The 17,923-nt window shown below is 39.0% G+C and overlaps 1 long non-coding RNA gene across 1 annotated transcript in view; it reads left to right on the forward strand.

Annotated features, from left to right (window-relative positions):
• LOC144381020 (uncharacterized) overlaps positions 1 to 17,923 on the forward strand; it is a 38,147-nt gene that overhangs the window by 11,855 nt on the left and 8,369 nt on the right. Inside the window, exon 2 of the long non-coding RNA XR_013445422.1 lies at positions 11,951 to 12,083. This is a non-coding gene — a long non-coding RNA (uncharacterized LOC144381020). The remainder of the gene's footprint in view (positions 1 to 11,950; positions 12,084 to 17,923) is intronic.

Consider the following 17,923-nt stretch of genomic DNA (forward strand, 5'->3'; position numbering starts at 1 on the left):
TGGAAGCAAGAAAATATTGAAATTGTGTAGTATTTGGCACATGCTCTTCTCTTACTAATTGCTTTTTTGTATTAGATTTATAGTTGCACAGTCTATGAAAACTGTAGAAATAGTTTCTTCAGGGAAAGGGAATGTGGTTGGGAGTGTTAATGAAGAGCCGATTGTTAGAGGTTACTACCCAGCACACTGCAGCTCTTCCAACTTGTTAGCACATGCAAGTGGGGCAGTGGTTAAAAGAAATAATGAAACCCAACCATGGGAATTGATGCCTGTCGAAGATAGCATGTAGTAGAGGAAGAATCAGGATAGAAAAAAAAGCATTCCAGTAAGTTCAGAAAGGATGTTGAAGCCTTGATATTAATGAAAGCAATTCAGAAAGAAACCATTTTAATTAAAGAGAGATTTTGATAGATTTTACCTGCAATTATCACAAATTTTGGATCTTGATCTTACCAGTTTTGCTTGAGTATTAGCTTTTACTTTTTTTTTTTTTAACCTTGGTAGGACAGAATTTCAATCTATTTTCAGTTATTTAACAAGTGGTATGAAGAAATCTGTTACAATCATATTAAAGAGTATGTAAAAGGAAACAGTTGCATGAAAGTACATGGGGATAAATACATGTATAGAGACTCTTTTAATACTGACTGTAATATTTAATTTAAATCACCTTTAAGGTTATTATCGAAGATTACTTACTAACCTGCATACTCTAGAAAATGATCTGTTTTAATTTGTACCGTCATTTGTTGAAATCTGCCCTTGGCAGGAGTGAAAATTACAGAGGTGCCATGTAACAATTCTACAGCTAAATTGGGTGAAAATTTATGACTGTCAGTTCTAGTCTTGGCACCATTTATACTTGATTGCCATAATCCACTGTAACTGTAATTTTGTTGCTGTTGATTTTTATTTTGTCTCTGTAAGGCACATTGATAGGTAGTTAGAAGACAGAGAGATGAGTGAGATTCAGCTCTTACCCTTAAGGATTTTGCTAATCCTTACAATCTAATTGAGGAGACAAAACATACATTATCAACCTAAACACCATGTGAATGGTAAATGAAGTGAAAGGGAGGTGGGGTGGAGAAAAGGAGTTAACATTTCCTGAACATCTCCTGTGTTTGAGATGGTTTACTCTTCTTTAATCCTCCCCAAATTCTCTATGATAGGTATCATTTACCTCATTTTATAGCTGAAAAAAATTAAGCTTTAGAAAGCTTTAGGAATTTGCCCAGAGTAGCATATGCTAGAGGCTGGTTTTGAACCAGACCTATGTAGCTTCAAAGATCCTGTTTTCATGACACTGAGCTGTCGTTTTAAGACTGATGAGCAAGGAGTCTTATTGGAATAGGGTCATCTGATGAGATTTCATGGTGCCAGTGGAATTTAAGCTGAGTCTTGTAAAGGATTGATAGGATTTTTCCATGGGTGCAGCAGCAGAGAGAGGACACTTCTGGGGAGTGGGGACTATGAAAATGCCAAACAGGTGGAGACTCTTAATGGACCAGTTTGGCCGGAACAGATCATCTATATTTATTAATTTCTCTTAACAGATTTTATTGAGCACCTGCAATATTCCCTGGGGATACACAGGTGATTAAGATACATTTCCTGCCCCTTAAGGAGTTTGCAGTCTACTTGGAGAGGGAAGCAAACATACCCACAAATCAGAGATTATAATCTAGGGTAATCTGGGCTACACTTGAGGCATGGATAGGATGTTGAAGTAGTGTAAGGAGGGGTTCCAGCAGTCTTGTGGGGTGTGTGTGTGTGTGTGTGTGTGTGTGTGTGATGTGTGATGTATGTGAGGGCGTAATGAAAGAAGAGTGAAGTTTGAGAAGTTAGTTTTAAGATGGGAATTTGAATTAATACCAGGATATTCATGTAAAAATGTCTTTCAGCAGTTAGGCTCATAGGACTACAGTTCAGGAGAGAGATCAGAGCAGACTTCAGGATAGGTAGGAAGGAATTTAGAAAGAAATGAGCAGAAGGTCTAAGCCTGAACTTTGAGGGATGGCCACTTTAGGGGCTGGGAAGAAGAGCTAGAGAATAATACTGAGAAGGAGGGCACCTGTAATAGGGAAAGACGAAGAAGGATCATGGAAGCCAAGGGAGGAGGGAACCCAGATAAGTGGGCTGGTCTGCAGAGTGGTCAAGGAGAAAGGAGATTGAAGAAAGACTTGATTTGGCAGTTAGGAACTACTGGCATCCTTCCATGGGGGAGGTTTAGTGGAGTTTGGTGGGGGTAGTCCACAATGTATACCCAATGTTAGAATTGACCACTTTGCTTATTGTATTTTGTTTTCATGTAATCCAGTGTATTAATTTCTTCTTTAATTGCTTCTGGATTTGGGATCATGGTTACGGCGGGTATAAATGCTATGCTCATGGGGTTAATTTGGTTGGGGCTCTTAAAGCATGTTGTTGATTCAGCTTTGTTACCAGCTTGACTTGTCTCACTGTTGGGATTTGGATCTTTCCTGTTTCTTCCTTATTTTGCTTCAAGTAAAATTCTCTTTAGAAGTTTCTAGTTGAAAATTCGATTTGCAAGTTTCTTTCTCTGATTAATTGAGATATAATGAGTAATTTAGGTAGTTACAGAAAGATGACTCTGGTAATGCAGGTTATGTCTCAAGATGGCAGGATTGATGACCTAAATGTTTAGAATTTTCTACTGTTTATCACATAAAGTTTGAAAGTTAGACATATTTTGCTTGAATGATCTGTGACTTTGTGTAAATTGCTGAATGTGCCTTTGTGATTACCACCCACAGAGTCAAAGCCAAGTGGAAAGTTGTACAACTGTCTGGTGGATTTGGTACCCTCCTCCCAGAGAGCCAAGTAACTAGGCAGTAATTAGTAATTAGCTAAGATATTGGTAAAGCCCATGGCTTCTCATTGGAAAACATCTGAAATTCAGGGCTCTAAAATCTGCAGACACTCCCATGTCACACAATTTTCCTGAAACTTCTGGGACTGCACTGTGATGGAAGCCACAAAAATATGGCCACTGCATGCAGGCTTTTCAGTGAATGTAGCAGAGTGGTTAAGTGGGTGGGCTCTGGAGCCAGACTGCTGGGGTTATAACCCACGCCCCACAACTCACTGTGTGGCTTTATGTCGGTTTCTTCATTTCTAAAGAAGGAATGATAATTTTGCTTACCCTGCAGTGTTGTAGTGGGAGTTAAATGAGTTAAAAAATGTAAAGCATTTAGAACAGTGTTTGATAGCCATAGAATAAGTGCTTAAGACATGTGTGTTTTGATTACTGTTACTGTGATCTGCTTCTCAGAGCCTAAGCTGCTGTCTAACCCACAGTAGGCCAGCAAAACATGAGAGAATGAAAGGATGGTTAGAAGTTGGAAAATGTATACCGAAGAGGAAAGAAATGGCCAGGGAGGGTGTGGACAAAGGAAAGGTGTTTTTTTGTTTGTTGTTTTTTGTTTTTTATTATGTTATGTTAGTCATCATACAATACATCATTAGTTTTTGATGTGGTGATCCACGATCCATTGTTTTCGTATAACACCCAGTGCTCCATGCAGTACATGCCCTCCCTAATACGTGCCCTCCTTAATACCCATCACCGGGCTAACCCATGCCCCCACTCCCCTCCCCTCTAAAACCTTCTTTGTTTCTCAGAGTCCATAGTCTCTCATGGTTCATCTCCCTCCGATTTCCCCCCCTTCATTTTTCCCTTCCTTCTCCTAATGTCCTCCATGCTATTCCTTATGTTCCACAAGTAAGTGAAACCATATGATAATTGACTTTCTCTGCTTGACTTCTTTCATTTTATTTTTTTTTTAATTTTTTTTATTGTTGTTAATCCCCATACATTACATCATTAGTTTTAGATATAGTGTTCCCTGATTCATTGTTTGTGCATAACACCCAGTGCTCCATGCAGAACATGCCCTCCTCAATACCCATCACCAGGCTAACCCATCCTCCCACCCCCCTCCCCTCTAGAACCCTCAGTTTGTTTTTCAGAGTCCATCGTCTCTCATGGTTCTTCTCCCCCTCCGATTTCCCCCCCTTTGTTCTTCCCCTCCTGCTACTTTCTTCTTCTTCTTTTTTTCTTTCTTAACATATATTGCATTATTTGTTTCAGAGGTACAGATCTGAGATTCAACAGTCTTGCACAATTCACAGCGCTTACCAGAGCACATACCCTCCCCAGTGTCCATCACCCAGTCACCCCATCCCTCCCACCCCACCCCCACTCCAACAACCCTCAGTTTGTTTCCTGAGATTAAGAATTCCTCATATCAGTGAGGTCATATGATACATGTCTTTCTCTGTTTGACTTATTTCACTCAGCATAATACCCTTCAGTTCCATCCACGTCGTTGCAAATGGCAAGATCTCATTCCTTTTTGATGGCTGCATAATATTCCATTGTATATATATACCACCTCTTCTTTATCCATTCATCTGTTGATGGACATCTTGGCTCTTTCCACAGTTTGGCTATTGTGGACATTGCTGCTATAAACATCGGGGTGCACGTAGCCTTTCAGGTCCCTACTTTTGTATCTTTGGGGTAAATACCCAGTAGTGCAATTGCTGGATCATATGGTAGCTCTATTTTCAACTTTTTGAGGAACCTCCATACTGTTTTCCAGAGTGGCTGCACCAGCTTGCATTCCCACCAACAGTGTAGGAGGGTTCCCCTTTCTCCGCATCCCCGCCAACATCTGTCATTTCCTGACTTGTTAATTTTAGCCATTCTGACTGGTGTGAGGTGGTATCTCATTGAGGTTTTGATTTGGATTTCCCTGATGCCGAGCGATATTGAACACTTTTTCATGTGTCTGTTGGCCATTTGGATGCCTGCTTGACTTTTTTCACTTAGCATATTCTCCTCCAGTCCCATCCATGTTGATGTAAAAGTTGGTTATTCATCCTTTCTGATGGCTGAGTAATATTTCATTGTATATATGGACCACATCTTCTTCTTTTTTTTTTTTTTTAAAGATTTTATTTATTTATTTGACAGAGAGAGAGACAGCGAGAGAGGGGAAGTGGGAGAAGGAGAAGCAGGCTTCCCGCCGAGCAGGGAGCCCAATGCGGGGCTCGATCCCAGGACCCTGGGATCATGACCTGAGCCGAAGGCAGACGCTTAACGACTGAGCCACCCAGGCGCCCCTGGACCACATCTTCTTTATCCATTCATCTATTGAAGGGCATCTCAGCTCTTTCCACACTTTGGCTATTGTGGACATAGCTGCTATGAACATTGGGGTACATATGGCCCTTCTTTTCACTACATCTGTGTCTTTGGGTTAAATACCCAGGAGTACAATTGCTGGGTCATAGGGTAGCTCTATTTTTAATTTTTTGAGGAACCTCCACACTGTTTTCCAAAATGGCTGTACCAACTTGCATTCCCACCAACAGTGTAAGAGGGTTCCCCTTTCTCCACAACCTCTCCAACATTTGTTGTTTCTTGCCCTGTCCATTTTTGCCATTCTAACTGGTGTAAGGTGGTATCTCAATGTAGTTTTGATTTGAATTTCCCTGATGGCTAATGATGATGTATATTTTTTCATGTGTCTGTTAGCCATTTGTATGTCTTCTTCAGAGAAGTGTCTTTTCATGTCTTCTGCCCATTTTTTGACTTATTTGTTTTTTGGGTGTTGAGTTTGAGAAGTTCTTTGTAGATGTTGGATACCAGCCCTTTATCTGTAGTGTCATTTGTAAATATCTTCTCCCATTCTGTGGGTTGCCTCTTTGTTTTGTTGCCAGTTTTCTTTGCTGTGCAGAAGCTTTTTATCTTGATGAAGTCCCAAATGTTCATTTTTGCTTTTGTTTCACTAGCTTTTGGAGATGTATCTTGAAAGAAGTTGCTGTGGCCGATGTCAAAGAGGTTACTGCCTATGTTCTCCTCTAGGATTTTGATGGATTCCTGTCTCACATTGAGGTCTTTCATCCATTTTAAAAAAATTTTTATTGTTATGTTAATCACCATACATTACATCACTAGTTTTAGATGTAGTGTTCCATGATTCATTGTTTGTGCATAACACCCAGTGCTCCATGCAGAACATGCCCTCTTTAATACCCATCACCAGGCTAACCCATCCTCCCACCCCCCTCCCCTCTAGAACCCTCAGTTTGTTTTTCAGAGTCCATTGTCTCTCACGGTTCGTCTCCCCCTCCGATTTCCCCCCCTTCATTATTCCCCTCCTGCTATCTTCTTCTTTTTTTTTTTTCTTAACATATGTTGCATTATTTGTTTCAGAGGTACAGATCTGAGATTCAACAGTCTTGCACAATTCACAGCGCTTACCAGAGCACATACCCTCCCCAGTGTCTATCACCCAGTCACCCCATCCCTCCCACCCACCCCCCACTCCAGCAACCCTCAGTTTGTTTCCTGAGATTAAGAATTCCTCATATCAGTGAGGTCATATGATACATGTTTTTCTCTGTTTGACTTATTTCACTCAGCATAATACCCTCCAGTTCTATCCATGTCGTTGCAAATGGCAAGATCTCATTCCTTTTTGATGGCTGCATAATATTCCATTGTATATATATACCACCTCTTCTTTATCCATTCATCTGTCAGTGGACATCTTGGCTCTTTCCACAGTTTGGCTATTGTGGACATTGGTGCTATAGACATCGGGGTGCAGGTACCCCTTTGGATCCCTACATTTGTATCTTTGGGGTAAATACCCAGTAGTGCAATTGCTGGATCGTATGGTAGCTCTATTTTCAGCTTTTTGAGGAACCTCCATACTGTTTTCCAGAGTGGTTGCACCAGCTTGCATTCCCACCAACAGTGTAGGAGGGTTCCCCTTTCTCCACATCCCCGCCAACATCTGTCGTTTCCTGACTTGTTAATTTTAGCCATTCTGACTGGTTTGAGGTGGTATCTCATTGAGGTTTTGATTTGGATTTCCCTGAGGCTGAGCGATGTTGAGCACTTTTTCATGTGTCTGTTGGCCCTTTGGATGTCTTCTTTGGAAAAATGTCTGTTCATGTCTTCTGCCCATTTATTGATTGGATTCTTTGTTCTTTTGGTGTTGAGTTTGATAAGTTCTTTATAGATTTTGGATACTAGCCCTTTATCTGATATGTCATTTGCAAATATCTTCTCCCATTCTGTCGGTTGTCTTTTGGTTTTGTTGACTGTTTCATTTGCTGTGCAAAAGCTTTTTATCTTGATGAAGTCCCGATAGTTCATTTTTGCCCTTGCTTCCTTTGCCTTTGGCGATATTTCTAGGAAGAAGTTGCTGCGGCTGAGGTCGAAGAGGTTGCTGCCTGTGTTCTCCTTTAGGATTTTGATGGACTCCTGTCTCACATTGAGGTCTTTCAACCATCTTGAGTCTATTTTTGTGTGTGGTGTAAGGAAACGGTCCAGTTTCATTCTTCTGCATGTGGCTGTCCAATTTTGCCAACACCATTTGTTGAAGAGACTGTCTTTTTTCCATTGGACATTATTTCCTGGTTTGTCGAAGATTAGTTGACCATAGAGTTGAGGGTCCATTTCTGGGCTCTCTATTCTGTTCCATTGATCTATGTGTCTGTTTTTGTGCCAGTACCATACTGTCTTGATGATGACAGCTTTGTAAGAGAGCTGGAAGTCCAGAATTGTGATGCCGCCAGCTTTGCTTTTCTTTTTCAACATTCCTCTGTCTATTCGGGTTCTTTTCTGGTTCCATACAAATTTTAGGATTATTTGTTCCATTTCTTTGAAGAAAGTGGATGGTATTTTGATGGGGATTGCATTGAATGTGTAGATTGCTCTCGGTAGCATTGACATCTTCACAATATTTGTTCTTCCAATCCATGAGCATGGAACGTTTTTCCATTTCTTTGTGTCTTCCTCAGTTTCTTTCATGAGTATTTTATAGTTTTCTGAGTACAGGTCCTTTGCTTCTTTGATTAAATTTATTCCTAGGTATCTTATGGTTTTGGGTGCAATTGTAAATGGGATCGACTCCTTAATTTCTCTTTCTTCTGTCTTGTTGTTGGTGTATAGGAATGCCACTGATTTCTGTGCATTGATTTTATATCCTGCCACTTTACTGAATTCCTGTATGAGTTCTAGCAGTTTTGGGGTAGAGTCTTTTGGGTTTTCCACATAAAGTATCATATCATCTGCAAAGAGTGAGAGTTTGACTTCTTTTTGCCGATTTGGATGCCTTTGATTTCTTTTTGTTGTCTGATTCCTGTGGCTAGGACTTCTAATACTATGTTGAATAGCAGTGGTGATGGTGGACATCCCTGCCGCGTTCCTGACCTGAGGGGGAAAGCTCTCAGTTTTTCCCCATTGAGAATGATATTCGCTGTAGGTTTTTCATAGATGGCTTTTATGATATTGAGGTATGCACCCTCTATCCCTATACTCTGAAGAGTTTTGATCAAGAAAGCGTGCTGTACTTTGTCAAATGCTTTTTCTACATCTATTGAGAGGATCATTTGATTCTTGTTCTTTCTTTTGTTAATGTATTGTATCACATTGATTGATTTGCGGATGTTGAACCAACCTTGCAGCCCAGGGATAAATCCCACTTGGTCGTGGTGAATAATCCTTTTAATGTACTGTTGGATCCTATTGGCTAGTATTTTGGTGAGAATTTTTGCATCCATGTTCATCAGGGATATTGGTCTGTAATTCTCCTTTTTGATGGGGTCTTTGTCTGGTTTTGGGATCAAGGTAATGGTGGCCTCATAAAACGAGTTTGGAAGTTTTCCTTCCATTTCTATTTTTTGGAACAGTTTCAGAAGAATAGGTATTAATTCTTCTTGAAATGTTTGGTAGAATTCCCCTGGGAAGCCATCTGGCCGTGGGCTTTTGTTTGATGGGAGATTTTTGATGACTGCTTCAATTTCCTTAGTGGTTATAGGTCTGTTCAGGTTTTCTATTTCTTCCTGGTTCAGTTTTGGTAGTTGATACATCTCTAGGAATGCATCCATTTCTTCCAGGTTATCCAATTTGCTGGCATAGAGTTGCTCATAATATGTTCTTATAATTGTTTGTATTTCTTTGGTGTTGGTTGTGATCTCTCCTCTTTCATTCATGATTTTGTTGATTTGGGTCATTTCTCTTTTTTTCTCTTTTCTTTTTGATAAGTCTGGCCAGGGGTTTATCAATCTTGTTAATTCTTTCAAAGAACCAGTTCCTAGTTTCGTTGATCTGTTCTACTGTTCTTTTGGTTTCTATTTCATTGATTTCTGCTCTGATCTTTATTATTTCTCTTCTCCTGCTGGGTTTAGGCTTTATTTGCTGTTCTTTCTCCAGCTCCTTTAGGTGTAGGGTTAGGTTGTGTACTTGAGACCTTTCTTGTTTCTTGGGAAAGGCTTGTATTGCTATATACTTTCCTCTTAGGACTGCCTTTGCTGCATCCCAAAGATTTTGAACAGTTGTGTTTTCATTTTCATTGGTTTCCATGAATTTTTAAAATTCTTCTTTAATTTCCTGGTTGACCCATTCATGCTTTAGTAGGATGCTCTTTAGCCTCCATGTATTTGAGTTCTTTCTGACTTTCCTCTTGTGATTGAGTTCTAGTTTCAAAGCATTGTGGTCTGAAAATAGGCAGGGAATGATCCCAATCTTTTGCTACCAATTGAGACCTGATTTGTGACCTAGGATGTGATCTGTTCTGGAGAATGTTCCACGGGCACTAGAGAAGAATGTGTATTCCGTTGCTTTGGGATGGAATGTTCTGAATATGTCTGTGAAGTCCATTTGGTCCAGTGTGTCATTTAAAGTCTTTATTTCCTTGTTGATCTTTTGCTTAGACGATCTGTCCATTTCAGTGAGGGGGGTGTTAAAGTCCCCCACTATTATTGTATTGTTGTCAATGTGTTTCTTTGCTTTTGTTATTAATTGCCTTATATAATTGGCTGCTCCCATGTTAGGGGCATAGATATTTACAATTGTTAGATCTTCTTGTTGGATAGACCCTTTAAGTAGGATATAGTGTCCTTCCTCATCTCTTATTACAGTCTTTGGTTTAAAATCTAATTTGTCTGATATAAGGATTGCCACCCCAGCTTTCTTTTGGTGTCCATTAGCATGGTAAATCGTTTTCCACCCTCTCACTTTCAATCTGGGGGTGTCTTTGGGTCTAAAATGAGTCTCTTGCAGACAGCATATCGATGGGTCTTGTTTTTTATCCAATCTGATAGTCTGTGTCTTTTGATTGGGGCATTTAGCCCATTTACATTCAGGGTAACTATTGAAAGATAGGAATTTAGTGCCATTGTATTGCCTGTAAGGTGACTGTTACTGTATATTGTCTGTGTTCCTTTCTGGTCTATGTTGCTTTTAGGCTCTGTCTTTGCTTAGAGGACCCCTTTCAATATTTCTTGTAGGGCTGGTTTCGTGTTTGCAAATTCCTTTAGTTTTTGTTTGTCCTGGAAGCTTTTTATCTCTCCTTCTATTTTCAATGACAGCCTAGCTGGATATAGTATTCTTGGCTGCATATTTTTCTCGTTTAGTGCTCTGAATATATTATGCCAGTCCTTTCTGGCCTGCCAGGTCTCTGTGGATAGGTCTGTTGCCAATCTAATGTTTCTACCATTGTAGGTTACATATCTCTTCTCCCGAGCTGCTTTCAGGATTTTCTCTTTGTCTCTGAGACTCGTAAGTTTTACTATTAGATGTCGGGGTGTTGACCTATTTTTATTGATTTTGAGAGGGGTTCTCTGTGCTTCCTGGATTTTGATGCCTGTTTCCTTCCCCAAATTAAGGAAGTTCTCTGCTATAATTTGCTCCAATATACAGTCTGCCCCTCTCTCAAGAGAGAGATCTTGAGAGAGGGGCAGACTTCTTCTTCTGGGATCCCAATTATTCTAATGTTGTTTTGTCTTATGGTATCGCTTATCTCTTGAATTCTGCCCTCGTGATCCAGTAGTTGTTTATCTCTCTTTTTCTCAGCTTCTTTATTTTCCATCATTTGGTGTTCTATATCACTGATTCTCTCTTCTGCCTCATTTATCCTAGCAGTTAGCGCCCCCATATTTGATTGCACCTCATTAATAGCCTTTTTGATTTTGACTTGGTTAGATTTTAGTTCTTTTATTTCTCCAGAAAGGGTTTCTCTAATAACTTCCATGCTTTTTTCAAGCCCAGCTAGTATTTTTAAAGTGATGATTCTGAACTCTAGATCCGACATTGTACTAATGTCCGTATTGAGTAGGTCCCTGGCAGTTGGTACTACCTCTTGTTCTTTTTGTTGAGGTGATTTTTTTCCATCTTGTCATTTTGTCCAGAGGAGAATAGATTAATGAGAGAACAAAATGCTAACAGGGTAACAACCTCCCCAGAAAATATACTCTAAACAAATCAGAAAAGACCTTCCAGAAAGTGGTCGCTTTTCTGTTCAGAGAGTTGTTGCCATTCTTTTCTTCGATCTCCTGTTGAGTTTGTAGGTGTTCAGAATGGTTTGATCCCTATCCAGCTGAATTCCTGAGACCAGACGAAATCCAGGTCTCCTACTCCTCTGCCATCTTGCTCTGCCCCCCCCATCTCTTACATCCATTTTGAGTTTATCTTTGTGTATGGTGTTAGAGAATGGTCAAGTTTCATTCTTCTGCATGTGGCTGTCCAATTTTCCCAGCACCATTTATTGAAGAGACTGTCTTTTTTCCATTGCATATTTTTTCCTGCTTTGTCAAAGACTATTTGGAAAGGTGTGTTTTATTGATAACTTCGTGATAAACTATGTCGTCTGTTTTTCTCTACAGGATACGTGCTTTCGTCTTTAACTTCGTTCTTTTCTTTACTTCCTACACCCACCATATCACGTTTTGTCACTCTTTCTTTTATCATAGCTGATGTATTTGTTTCTTTCTGTCTGGTCCCACTGCAGCTGCCCTTGTCCAGGCTTTCAGCACTTCTGTCATGGATATTACATCACCAGCTTTTGATGACATTTTCTTGGCTTAGTGCTGTGTCACTTAAGATCTTTCCTGTTTACTGCTGCAGGATTAATGTTCTTGAAAAAGTATTGTCATGACTTCATCAACGTACTCAAGCACCTATGATGGATTTCTCTTGTGGATGGATTAAGTCTTCTCAACAGCCTTGCCTGACTCTGTCCAACTTCATGCTCCCTGTGGTGAGTAAGGATGGTGGCGTGGAAGGAGAGCTGCATTCTCCTCATGATGTAATTATGTGGTCTTGGGCAAGACACTCAGCCTCTCTGTGTCTCATTTTACTACCCTATAAAATATGGGTAATAATGTAGGTTTCCCTGCTATTTGAAAGTAGAGTGTTCCTGTGAAGCGAAGAAGCAATTACTGTTAATTTATATGAAAAAAAATTTGAGCATCCCCAGATCCCCAAAATAATCTCTCATAGACTTTTCTGATACTGGGGGACACATCTTGCTAATGGGTACACAAAACAGATTGAGATAAAGCACAGGTGCTCATAGATCCAGTTCAAAACTATGGCGGCTTGATGCTGAGATGCTGAAATGCTGAATGTAGTTCTCAGGGAAGGAGCTTGGTGGTACCATTCTTGCTACCACAATAATGGCTCACTGCAGGAAACACTGACTGCTATTTTTACTTTGTGCCTTTTTTTGTAAAAGTGAAAATCCTCTTCGGATTTTTGTCAGTTAAGGAAAATGGGTACTAATGTAGATCTTTTGTAAAAGCAAAATCACAGAGAGCTGCCTGGGTGGTCAGTTGGTTAAGTGTCTGAGTCTTGGTTTCAGCTCAGGTCATGATCTCAGGGTTGTGAGATTAAGCCCCCAGTCAGGCTCTGCACTCAGTGTAGAGTCTGCTTGAGATTCACTCTCCCTCTCTCTCCTCCTCTGCTCCTCCCCCTGTTCTCTCTCTCTCTAAAATAAATAAGTAAGTAAATAAATAAGACCTTAAAAAAAAGGCAAAATTGCATAAAGGTGAACTTTCAAAAAGCAGGGGATGCCTGTACTAGTAAATATTAAAATAGTTATAATAATCCATGATCCAATGAAAAGCATTTCCATTAAAAAATTCTTTAATTATAAGCAAGCCTTTCTTTTTAATCTTGGCCAAGATACCATGCTTTAATCCATAAATTGAAGGCCTTCCTTTCTTGCTCTTGGTTTGGAATGTCTTTCTTCCACTTGACTGCTTATTCAAACATTCTACCTCAACTCTAAGCTCTGACTTAAATGCCCTCTCTTTCATGAGGTTTCTCACCATTAATATAGTCATGCCTGTCTCTTTCATTTCCTGTGTGTGTAACCTAGTATTTTATAATATGCTATGTTATTATTGTTCCCAATGAGATAAGGCATTTAAGTCCCTTTAGAGAAGGTCGGTACCTGGCAGATACTTACTGTTCTCTGAATGTTTTCATATCACCCCAGTGCCTTTTTCTGCTTTCTTTTCTTTGACTTCATTTTGTTCTTTAAACTCTTTCCGTATGTTTTGGCAATGGTGCAAGTTCACAATAAAATAAAGGCTAGTTGAAGACAACTAATTTTTCTTTAAAGTAATTTATAATACTTTTAGATGTGAGAATGTTGCATAAGAATGATAAGAACTTCAATATTCTGCATAGGAATTTTAAGATATCTTAAAACATATAAAGATATATATCTTAGATTGTATATATATTTAATATATATTAAGAAAACATTTTGGTCCTCACTTTTTCCTCTTCATTAAAGAGCCCCTTTTTGGTTTTGGATCTGTTGAGATGATCTTGACATTGGCAAACTGCTAAAAATATATTTGTACTTTTAGTCTAAAATTTCAAACTTTTTATGAGGAGAATTGGCTATTTTAGTTGGTTTTCTAGTTAGATAGCCCATGAATTTGATGTTATGTAAGGATTAAATGTTATGTGACTTAGCTTTTATGTTTTGTTAGCATGGCATAGGTTTCTTCCTTTTGACTTCATTCCATGAAAGACAATTGGTCACTATGAATTACCTGCATTAGGAGGAGAATTTACCAATGTAGAACAGAAAACAGAAACATAATATCCCTTTTGGTTTTCATAAAAAGTAGTAAAGATGAAAGTACCAAGCCAACCAACAAACCAACCAACCTCTACAGGCTCCAGTCTGAAGATATCGAAACTGAACACTGTAAAAAATACAGTGGCTGTTTTTTTCCTCATTCCTAAATCCAAGAAAATTCCTTTAGGTCCAGTTGTGGTAGTTTATCAAAATTGATCATCTCAAAGATGGCTGGTAATGAGGGAAAGTAACTTTATTATCAAATCTTGTTAATTTTTACTTAGGGAATCTGGGCAGATCCTGAAAAAATAGAGAACATTTTGAATTCAAAATGGTACACAAAGAGGTTAAAAATATAATAAGCAGTAATCCCCCACTCTAGTAATTTTAAATGAATATATGTAGTGTGCTTAAATTTAAAAAATCTTATGAAGTTAATCTCTTAATTTTATTGCTTAGAGATTTTAAAAATACTTTATTTTTTTTAAAGATTTTATTTATTTATTTGACAGAGAGAGCGAGAGCACAAGCAGGGGGAACAGTAGAGGGAGAGGGAGAAGCAGGCTCCCCGCCAAGCAGGGAGCCAGATGCGGGGAGCCCGATGTGGGGAGCCCGATGCGGGGCTCGATCCCAGAACCTGGAGATCATGACCTGAGCGGAAGGCAGACGCTTAACCATCTGAGCCACCCAGGTGCCCCTAAAATACTTTAAAGAATCGAACAGTTTGGGGCGCCTGGGTGGCTCAGTCGTTAAGCATCTGCCTTCGGCTCAGGTCATAATCCCGGGGTCCTGGGATCGAGCCCCGCATTGGGCTCCCTGCTCAGTGGGAAGCCTGCTTCTCCCTCTCCCACTCCCCCTGCTTGTGTTCCTTCTCTCGCTTTGTCTCTCTCTGTCAAATAAATAAAAAAAATCTTTAAAAAAAAAAAATCGAACAGTTTGTCAGTTTCATAACAAATTGAGAATAGCTCTTTGTCCAAATCACTTGTGTGTGTGTGTGTGTGTGTGGTGGGAATGGTAAGGGATAGATTTAAATTATTATTTAAATGTAACACATAATAGCAATGGAGAAAATTTACCATGACCACTCTGTGGCCTCCCTCTACAAGGTTGATGAGAAATAACGCCCAAAGAACTTTTAATTTCTTGGATTAAAATAATTAAATAAATATGTAAGTAACATTTGTAAAGTCAGTCCTCAGATAATTAAAGCTTATTGAGACTTACTCTAGGTTCCAGAACCCATGCCAAGCACTTGACCTGAATTTTTGTCTCATCAAATCCTGACAGCAATTGTATGAGGTAGCTTTTATTTTAACTGAAAAATTAAGTAGCTTGCCCAAAATTGTTCAGTGAAAGGACTCAGCTGGGATTTGAATACAGATCTATCTTTAGAGCTTTTACTTTAACGTAGCATGTAACTTAAAACTCTGGAGGTGACCTAGAATTGTATTTTCCAGTCTTGTAACTTAGAAAATTAACAAGAATATAGGGATTCTATTTTCTTTCTCAGATTAGATAAGCCTTCTTTAATATCATTTCATTTGTGATGGAAAAAACAGACTAATAAAGAATTAATGGGGCAAGAATTCTGCTCTTGAAGGGTCAGACTTGTCTTGTACCCTGGCTAGACTCAGCCTTAACTTTCTGAGGGTCCTTCCTCTTGGGTTTCTGGAGGTTCCTACTTCTTTTGCAGGATTGTCCTCAGCGCCAGACCAGTCATTAAAATAACAAATCAGAGCAATTAGCTACCATGCATAATTGCAGTGCTAATCCTTTTATTACGCTGGCTTTTCTGGACAGCTAACACCCATTATGGAGATTAACTGCTTTTAATAAGGTTTTTACTCTAAGTCTTGAGCAAGTGGTGTATTATCTAAATTAATTTGAAAGTAAACTGTGCCATGAAGGGATTCTGTTGCTTTGGGATTTTCCAACTTCCATAATCCAAAAGGTACCAAATTTTTTGGTGACTCACTAATATTTCCTATATTGATCATTTTGATTAAAATGTGGAGCTAAGGTTAGAATTTTTTTAGTCCTAGAGCTTACATATAAATGAGTGGATATTTATAGAACCATAAGATGTATTTTTTTTTTCTTTGACATTTGGAATATAAATGCTACAATCTAAATATAATCTAGTAGAATTGCTTTAAAAAAACAAAAACAAAAACATACATGAACTATCCAGTGACATGGACTCTGTAACCCTATGGGGATAACTGCTATAATAGTCAGTCACACTGATAGCCATTAAGCTGCTAAGCATAAGAATATTATGAATAGCAAGAACTTTCATCACTAACATTTATTTAACATTTACTCTGTGCCAGACACTGTTAAGTGCTCTATGTACATTTTCTCATGGAACAACCCTGTATGGCAGATACTATTTTTAGACCCTTTTTAACAGAGGAGGAAACTGAAACATATGTATAGTGCTTACATGTTCGGGCACAGGGTGATACAGTTATTAGTATCTGAGCCAGATTTGAAATCAACTCTGTCTTCTCTAGATCCTACACTCTTTTTTTTTTTTAATTTTTTAATTTAATTTTTATTTTTTTAAAGATTTTATTTATTTATTGACAGAGAGAGACACTGCGAGAGAGGGAACACAAGCAGGGGGAGTGCGTGAGGGAGAAGCAGGCTTTCCGCGGGGCAGGGAGCCCAATGTGGGGCTCGATCCCAGGACCCTGGGATCACGACCTGAGCCGAAGGCAGATGCTTAACGACTGAGCCACCCAGGCGCCCCGAGGCAATGATTTTTATTTTTATTTATTTATTTATTTATTTATTTATTTATTTTTTGATGTAGTGTTCCATGATTCATTGTTTGTGCATAACACTCAGTGCTCCATGCAGAATGTGCCCTCCTTAATACCCGTCACCAGGCTAACCCATCCTCCCACCCCCCTCCCCTCTAGAACCCTCAGTTTGTTTTTCAGAGTCCATCATCTCTCATGGTTCGTCTCTCCCTCCGATTTCCCCCCCTTCATTCTTCCCCTCCTGCTATCTTCTTCTTTTTTTTTTTTCTTAACATATATTGCATTATTTGTTTCAGAGGTACAGATCTGTGATTCAACAGTCTAGATCCTACACTCTTAACCCCTACCTTTCACTGTCAGATATTCAATTAAACTTTGCTTTGTGGTTTCAAAGACCGTCCCAGAAACAGTGGTGAGGAGGGGACCTTTTTATTATAAGCAGGCCTGTTTTAGGATGGGCTTACATTTCCTACTTGTAAATGAGCTAAATGGAATTTTTAAAAAGTAAGCAGATTTGAAGAATATTCCTTTTTGTTTAGGTGATTTTAAAATATTATTTTCACAGGTGTTCTGCAAACACCTTGTGATGTGGGTATGTTTTGAGGGTAATGGATTTGATTATGTAGGAGTGGGTCAGTCACAGTGGTAAATTATTTCATGGCAAGGGCTGTTTGGCCTGATATTTTAGGTTTTAGCATATATACACAAGCAATTTAAGAACTGAGTATTTAATAGAGGGCTAGGGTTTTAGTGGATTATTTTATCACTTACCTAGACATTCCATTCATTAGTTTATGGTACTTTTCAATCTCATTCACCAGTTAAATCTCAGGAGTTGTTCATAGTCAACATCTGGCTCTCTACTCGAGTCCTGATTTGTTGAACTTGACCCTCCAGATTGCTCATCAGTTCTTGCATTTGTGAAAGTTGACCATGGTAGTTGGTTACTTTCAGTTTTTGTCAAACTGGATTCAAAAGATTGGTCCTGCAGGAATGGACAATAAAAGTGAAAAGATGATTCACTAAAAATTACAGTGGAGAAAAACAGAGCATTGTAGAAAAACAGAGCAATGTAGAAAAACAGAACATAATCTAAAACTACTACCAGACAGAACTTGATTTGTAATTTTAAATAAACTGTTCTTGGCACCGTGCCTTCCTCTCTTTTTCTGATTTACTGTTCCTCTATTGTTTAACCTTAAACAGAATCGCTGTTAGTTTTTACAGTGAAGA

This window comes from Halichoerus grypus, chromosome 2 (genome assembly GCF_964656455.1).
Source record: "Halichoerus grypus chromosome 2, mHalGry1.hap1.1, whole genome shotgun sequence".
Taxonomy (NCBI): Eukaryota; Metazoa; Chordata; class Mammalia; order Carnivora; family Phocidae; genus Halichoerus; species Halichoerus grypus.